Raw genomic sequence first — 6,572 nt, forward strand, 5'->3', positions numbered from 1 at the left:
CTAATAGCCAGAAAAATAAATAAATAAAACAAATAGGCTAAACCACCAGCTCAAGGCTGTCTCTGGACTTGCCAGCGGATATTGAGGAATACCAATTTGGTGCAACTTCTCAAACTGTCAGAATCAGCAGCACGAAGAACATTGTGGTGCAATCAATCAGCAAGAAAGAAGACCGTGTGCAAACTAATGTCATTCAGCCTCTCAAAAATCTTGGTACAGTTTATACAATCCCCTTGCTGAATTACAGCCAGATGATCAATACTTTTTATCAATCGGCAAGCTCCTTCAGGCTGGTTATTGTCAATGGAGAAGATTTTATTAATAATGTCATAATTGTTAAAGGGTCTATAGAAAATAATTAAATACTTGAACCATTCACCGCTTTTCAACTTCAAGTTGACGGGACAGAAACTGAGAAACTGAGTGGCTGTGATGCTGACCCATCCATGTGTAGAGACGGAGGAATGCAAATGCAACATGGTGCTGAACCAACTTCATCCTGATGCTCAGTGGGATAGCAGATTTGTTGTACCCTCAATACTCAACACTGGCAACGTTTGGCTACATGTGACGTCCTCAGTGGAAATCAGTGCCAGTGGCGGGGATCTAGAATCAAATACTGTGGATGCCTATTCATCAAAACTCCTGTCCCTTCCATCTCTGCAGTTAGGATCCCAGTTCATCCACACATCGAATCCTGCTTCCCTCAGGCTTGTCAGTCCAGGCATCATCATTGAACCAATCTCACAATCTAAGTTCTCAGCGTGCTACCTAGTGCCTGTCAGCTCGACAGATGCCAAGGCCTTAATCATAGCAGAAACAAACTACAGGGATAGTGTGTATATAGATAATGATTTGCTTTTATCTACTGAATGGAGCACCGTCGCCAATTCAGTGTACTCATCGGTGTTAGTGTCTCTTGATAACATACACATCATTTGGCATCCATCCACAAAGATCGGCGTGTACGTGTTTGAGAAGAGCACACATGTGTATGGAGGCCCGGCTATATCTTTAAGCGCAAAGCCAGGTAAGAAGTACAGTATTTCTGGTGATGGTTGCTTTTTTTAAAGGGTGATGATATCTTTATTCAAAATTGGTTCTTTTCGTATTATCAAGTCAAGTCACATCACTTTTATTTCTATAGCGCTTTAAACAAAATACAGGAAAACAGTGTGTCAATAATGCAAAATGATACACTGTAAAATTTTTCCAGGATTTCACAAGATATAACTGTAATATTTCACAGTTAATTACATTATTACCACTTCACAGGCTTTAACTGTGATAATTCACAATATAATACCGTATTTAGACTTTTACTGTGAAAATAATGCAGGCGCGGGGCTTTTACAAGAAACTACTGTGAATGCCGTCTTTTTTGAGTGGCAACTGCGGCAGCGTCATCAGAGCGTCATCAGAGCTCTCTGATCTACGTGGTCTCATTCGGTGGATTCAGACAGCGGTAAGTGTTTAAATGTCAAACTTTATCAATTTGATGTTTTTTATATGATAGTGCATGTAATTTAAAAGTATGAACCAAATTAGCGTTAGTTGTAGGTTCTGTTGTCATGTTTTTGTAACTTAGTTGGAGCAGACTCCCATCGACGTTTAAGCGCGCAAATTTGAATGAAAAGACGTTGGTTGTAGTGTTAATTATACCGTATTAAGTTAACTGTGAGATGTCTGATTAGATACACCGTCGAACATTTAACTTTAGCTTTACTTAAAGCTTATCTTAGTTACTCTAACAGCGTTCTCTCTTTTACCACAGCATTTTCTACATTGACCGACGATAAATAAAGTTATAAGGTAAGATGTGGCCTTAATGTGGGTATTATGACAGTTATTATCAACTAGATAAATTATGGTGTTTGTGGATTTGGGCAAAGGTGGATTAAATTCATCTCAAATTAGTAACTTTATAATTTTCTTCCCTGCTGTGTGTGTGAAACGGAGCAACCGTTGTCTTTCTCGTCAACAGAAAAATGAATGGGGGGCTTCATCCAGCTGAGTTCACGCAGCATTTTCAACCGCCATTTTTATTCGGATAATTTTCAAAATATTACTGTTATTGTGTCATGAAATGTAGTTTTAAAAGTATTTCAGGCGAGAATGTAGTTGTTTTAAACTCAAATATGCGGTTTATTTATAATGACAGCGTCTATTTAAAAAATGTGTTTCACCGATCTCGGAGATGAGCTCAATGCGATCAGCGGGAGCTCCGTCATCATGTATCCGCCGAGAGTAGCCTTACCTCGGCTAGATCTTCTGACATTTGCCGCTGGCTCTGATGTGTCTTTAGTGGTTCAAGATAAAATATAATTCGTTTGGGGTAAAATGAAACGTTTCTTATCTTTGGCCTATATTCAATTTATCTATTAATATGTTTTATATATATATATATATATATATATATATATATATATATATATATATATAGGTCATTTTTATTCCTGTCTCTATAGAAATATGAACTTTTGTCATATAGCTCCGGTTGACTGCTCACTGACAACATCTGTCGTTCCTCCTTGTTGAATGAGTGGAGAAGGGTATTCCTGCACAACCGGAGGCTGCAGGAACATACTGTTGAATGAGTGACTCCTAGCAGGCTCCTGATTGGTTAACGCGGCGCGAATTGACGCCAAAGTTCAAATTTTTCAACTCGGGCGGCAGACGCGAATTCGCGTCAAACGCTAAATGCACAAAAAGCACCATTCGCGCTTAACGCGCATTTCGCCCGAAGCGCTCTATTCGCGTCTTCCGCGCCGCGCTTAACGCCCCATTCGCGCCGCGAGACCTCCAGACGCGCGTAAACGCGCCTTTGCATTGACTTAACATTGAAATCATTCGCGTCAGACGCTCTATTCGCGTTTGGTGTGAACACAGGATTATACGCAGCTAAAACGCTGGTGTGGACGGAGATATTCGTTTTAATTCTCCGTTTCTAAACGAAAACGCAGTAGTGTGGACGGGGCCTTAATTTGTGTGTCTGTGCTGGAGACCAGACCAGATTAGACCAGAGACAAAGCTTAAAAAAGTCAGAAACAACTAGAAAACTGGGTGCTTTATTGTGAAAAAGATATAAGAAATGAAATGTTTATCACATCATCTGTGAACGGGTAATAATTCTAGGAGGAACAGCCAAAGGTAGATGGACAGGCAACAGGCTCTTACTCCATCCTCTGCAAACGGAACATGTAAATTGTTGTGTGCGAATGCTTTGCCTAGGTAAATCACACACCTCTACTTTGGTGAAGGTCTATTCTTGACTGTGTTTGTGATGGAAATGTTTTTCAGTTCAGTTCCATGCATTTTTTTTTCTGAATTACAGTACTTACACCTGAATTACACCTTTGTTTAAACTGAGCTAACTTTAGTTTGACTCTGTACTGCAAAAGCAGTGACCCACTGAAGGTGGTGACTGGGAACACCTGGACACCTTTTTCATCACACGAATTAAACTAACAGGTTTCTTCTGTCTTTTTGTTTGTAGGTGCTTCTTGGGCATCAACCCAGAGACGGGCACAAAATCTAAGAGGCAGAGAGGTCACATGAACCAGCAAGTCTGCACTCTTATCAGGAAGCTCATTGACTTCGAATGGATGTCAATCTAACGTAAGCTGTGTTCCAATTTAAGAACGGACTAATGAAACACAGTATCTGTGTTAAAGGAACATGCTGACTTTTTGTGACTTTATCTTATTCCCCGTATCCCCCAGAGTTAGATAAGTCTATACATACCCTTCTCATCTCCGTGCTTGCCGTAAGTCTGTCTGAGGCACCCACCGCTAGCCTAGCTTAGCACAAAGACTGGAGGTAAACGGCTCCAGCTAGCATACTGCTCCCAATAAATTTTCCTATTTACATGTTGTGATTTGTATAGTCACAGTGACTCTAACCATCTTCTAACCGTATACATACTGGGAACTATATTCTCAGAAGGCGAAGCACTGCTACTTGGGGAGTGATTTTCTCACAGCACCTGAGAAGCCCTGTGGTGAGGAGCAGAGAGTTTGCTCAGAATTGGAGTAAATCACTCCAAAGAAGTAGCAGTGCTTCGCCTTCTGAGAATATAGTTCCCAGTATGTATACAGTTAGAAGATGGTTGTGTCTCATGTGACCTTGTTATTTGTACACACTGTGACTATACAAATCACAACATGTAAATAGGAAAATGTTGGCGTTATTTTGTCACTTATTGAGAGCAGTATGCTAGCTGGAGCTGTTTACCTCCAGTCTTTGTGCTAAGCTAGGCTAGCGGTGGGTGCGTCAAACAGAGGCACTCAAGGAGATGAGAAGGGTATGTATGGACTTATCTAACTCTGGGGGATACGGTGAATAAGCTAAAGTCCCAAAAAGTCGGCGTGTTCCTTTAAGCTAGATGTAGTTATGCAGTAAGAAGTTTACTGAAGCTATTAAAGGGTTAGTTCACCCAAAATTTAAAAATCTGTCATTAATTACATCCCCTCACGATGTTCCAAACACAAGAATTTTGTTCTACACAAATTAAGAAAATTTTAAGCAATATGAGAGCTTTCTGATCCCCCCTATAGACTACTATGTTATAACCATTTTCAAGTCCGAGAAAGGTAGTAAAACCATCGTTAAAATAGTCCATGTGACTACAGTGGTTCAACCTCAATGTTATGATGCGACGAGAATACTTTTTGTGCCCAATGCAATCGCATGCATGATCGAGAACACATCACGTGAACAGCATCGGATACTGGCACAGAAAGGAAAAATGTTGAATAAAGTTGGTATTCTATTTTGTTTTGTTTTGTTTCTGCGCAGTAAAAGTATTCTCGTCGCTTCATAACATTAAGGTTTAACCACTGTATACATATGGACTATTTTAACAATCTTTCCGGGCCTTGAAAGTAAAATAATTGCTGTCCATGGAGGATACAGAAAGCTCTCGGATTTCTTAAAATATCTTAATTTGTGTTCCAAAGATTTTTGGGGTGAACTATCCCTTTAATGTGTTCTATAGTGTCTCCTGATTCAATGTAGAGTTTAGACAGACTGCAAAATAAATGTGTAAAATTAATTGTTTTTACGTTTATTTGATTTTAACATGCCTTGACGTCTAAAAAACGTCAAATTTACAGTACTTTACAATAGTTTTACGTGTAAATTTACATTACTTGCTACTGTGTTGAATTACTATGCAATTTAGCATGCAATTTTTGCTTAAAGGGTTAGTTCACCCAAAAATGAAAATTCTGTCAGTAATTACTCACCCTCATGTTGTTCCAACCCCGTAAGACCTTCTCTCATCTTCGGAACACAAATTAAAATATTTTTGATTAAATCTGAGAGCTGTCTCACTCCTCCATAGGCTTCTAAGGGATTGAAACTTGCTGGCCCAGAAAATGTATTAAAGACATCATTAATATAGTCCAAGTGACTACAGTGGCTCAATCTTACGTTTACCAAGCAACGAGAATACTTTTTGTGCGCAAAACCCCCCCAAAAATAATGACTTTATTCCACTATTCATTTCCTTCTCTCTGGGCCTCGGGTGAATTCATGTAGTATAACAGCGTAGCGCTTCTGTGTTATACGTCACATGCATCACACACATGACCAGCGTCGGCCAATAGTGAGCCTACGTGTGACGTATAACACAGAAGCGCTACGCTGTTTTACTACATGAAAAAACTCAAGGCCCACAGAGAAGGAAATGAATTGTGGAATAAAGTTGTTTTTTGGTTTTTTTTTTACGCACAAAGTATTCTCGTCGCTTTATAAACTTAAGATTGAGCTACTGGAGTCACTTGGACTATATTAAAGATGTCTTTAATACATTTTTCTGGGCCAGCAAGTTTCAAACCCTTAGAAGCCGATGGAGGAGTGATCCAGCTCTCAGATTTCATCAAAAATATCTTAATTTGTGCTCTGTAATTACTGACAGAATTTTCATTTTAGGGTGAACTAACCTTTTAACCTCAATCATGTTACTTTCAGTCCTGTTACTCACGTGAAAAATAATAGGACTGGGTAAAAGTAACAGGAGTGATTAGAGTCCTGGTTTGTTGATTTAATATTAATTGAGAGTACTATTCACATTTTTTTTAATAGTTGAAATTACTTAAATTGTAGACATTTTAGAATTAGTGTTACAATGCGAGCACCATACTTACAGGGAGTCAGTCCACCACAGAGTAACTTAAACTTTTTGTCTTTCTTATCTTTTGTATATAGTGGATAGAACCCACACTATGCAGGTGCCAGCTGCGAGGGAAGGAGAGAGACACCTGCGACCCTCTCTATTCCCACCTTTTTGTCTTTTCTTACATCTCTCTCCCTCACTCTCTCTTCTCTGTCTCCTTCTTTCTCTTTTGACACACATTCCTGTTACCAGTGTCAATCCCTGTTGCCCAGTGTTTTATTCATGTAATTAAATTGTATTTTACTTCTAAAAAATAAAAGTTATGTCACTGTTTTTATCAGTTTTGTTTGGTCCATCATTTATGCTGAATCACAGTAATAGATAGACATTCACAGTTATGTACAGTAATTCTACACCTGCTTACTGCTAAATTACAGTAATAGATAGACTAATT

General features: G+C 39.0%; 1 protein-coding gene and 1 long non-coding RNA gene across 6 annotated transcripts in view; one reads left to right on the forward strand and one right to left on the reverse strand.

The window, feature by feature from the left end:
* The window catches only part of LOC128030443 (protein asteroid homolog 1), a 101,927-nt gene that overhangs the window by 77,312 nt on the left and 18,043 nt on the right, over positions 1-6,572 (reverse strand). The window lies entirely within an intron of this gene.
* On the forward strand, positions 1,039-6,426 carry LOC128030452 (uncharacterized). The gene is made up of 4 exons (XR_008187904.1): positions 1,039-1,465; positions 1,775-1,812; positions 3,497-3,618; positions 6,211-6,426. It is a non-coding gene; the product is annotated as an uncharacterized LOC128030452 (long non-coding RNA).

The sequence above is a fragment of the Carassius gibelio genome, chromosome A16, assembly GCF_023724105.1.
Source record: "Carassius gibelio isolate Cgi1373 ecotype wild population from Czech Republic chromosome A16, carGib1.2-hapl.c, whole genome shotgun sequence".
NCBI lineage: Eukaryota > Metazoa > Chordata > Actinopteri > Cypriniformes > Cyprinidae > Carassius > Carassius gibelio.